This window comes from Pteropus alecto, unplaced genomic scaffold (genome assembly GCF_000325575.1).
Source record: "Pteropus alecto unplaced genomic scaffold, ASM32557v1 scaffold97, whole genome shotgun sequence".
Classification (NCBI taxonomy): domain Eukaryota; kingdom Metazoa; phylum Chordata; class Mammalia; order Chiroptera; family Pteropodidae; genus Pteropus; species Pteropus alecto.
In genome coordinates, this window is record NW_006439713.1 from 1653569 (window position 1) to 1655425 (window position 1857).

Genomic DNA, 1857 nt, shown 5'->3' on the forward strand with positions numbered 1-1857 from the left:
CTTTTATGCACAGCCTCCTTTCATTATGTACAAGGGCTCAAAATGTACAGTGAACTATTTTTAGATCTTACATTATGATATAAAAGATTGCTTATTGCTGGCGATGCAGGAAGCAAATCGCATCCCCGCTTCCGCCTGGTGTTTCCGTGTGGCTCGAGCGAGCTTCCATTCTTGCTGATTCATTAGGTCCAAGAACAACTTGAGTAGAGTCAGATGATTTTTAACGTGGGCGATGGTCTCAACCGTTTCCAGTATAAGTTCAGTTCAAATTCTCTCTGGCCAATCAGGGCGGTGGTTCTTAGGTGACTCGAATTAAAATCTTCTCACGTGAGCCCAGTTGGGGTAAAAACCACAGGAAGTGAGATGTCGCGTAAGATGAAGGAGCAACATCCTTGTGATGTTTTTGGCCCAAAGATGGGTCCTCGGCACCTTCTCTCCCTCCTCCTCCTCCTCCACATCCCTTCTTCCTCCCCAGCTTTTCTTCTCTCCTTCTTTGTCTCCTCTTTCTGATTCATGCTCCAATATTATGACTTTTTCTTTCAATGTGAATCTCACTCGGTGGTGTTTGTATTCTAGTACCTGACTTGTGAGAAACAGACGCAGCCCACAGAAAATGACTATGAACCCAGCAGCGTCTTACGTGAATTTTAAGTCACCACCATGTTTTTATGTATATTTAAAAATGTTATACATAAACATGTGAAGAATTATTATTATTATTTTTTTAGTTTATGGGTCAATATGGACCCAAGGACACTTCACGGTAGAGCTGCAACTACCCAGAGGTTGGGACCCGATGACCTCATCACATATATGTTTCCATTTATTTATTCGTTAACTGCTCACTGGCCGCCCGTCGTGTACCAGGTAAACGGAAGGGCAAGAGCCAGCTCTGGCCTTCAGTGGACAGGTGTGGAGTGACGAGCGGCTGGGTGGTAAGGTGCCTGGGTTGGGTCCTTCTCCCTGTGCTTAGTGGCGGCATCACATCAGACAAGCTGGTTCCTCTGTATGTCATACCATGGAGATATTAGTAGCTCCCTTCCACGGGCTGCGACGAGAATTAAATGAGCAATGGCATGTGAGCATTTGGAAGTGGCTGGTTCCTGGGGACTCAGCGAGCGTCGCCATTACTGTTTGTGGGCAGTGGGAAGAGCGCGGGTCCCAGTCCCACCAGCTTGTGTGGCCACGAGGATCTCACCGTCGCACATATGACAGCTCTCGGCCCCCCTGTCCCTTTGGGTCTTCAGGGAGCAGTGGCCAGGTGGAACCGGAAGTGGAAGAGGTTTACTGGGAAGAACGGAGGAGGAGGAACAGGGAGGGCCGGTGGGTAGGGCCTCAGAGACTAATGACAGCTGCCCCTGTGACAGGAGAGAGGGGGCAAGGAGCCCTGGGCAGGCAGAGTCTCCGACTGAGAAAGTCTGGGCTGGGTGACAGGGAGCCGCAGAGCAGAGACTTCCGACGGAGGGTCTTGCAGAGCCGGTGTGGCTGGAGCAGCGGGAGACCTCAGCCTCGTGGTGGCTGCGGTGGGTCCCCAAGATGTGCAGCTGGAGCCCGGGTGCTCGGAGGCGCCTGGCGGCAAAGTCCCCCCGAGGGGAGGTCTGAGCAGAGCACCCCCACGGGCCTCTGGGCCATCAGCCTTCCCGGACCTCCAGGAACTTTCACGGGGGCCCTAGGTATGTGGGGGAGGGGCAATCTGTCCAGTGCTCCATCGCAGCGGGCCTCCTTGTGCCCGACGTCTCCGGAACCAGTCCCGGGTGAGCGCGACCCCCTCGCGCCCGGTGCAGCCCTGGGCTCAGTGACTCCTGGGGCGGCGCGGCCCCCACCCGCCCTCGCCTGGCCCCCTCTGGCCCTCCCTCC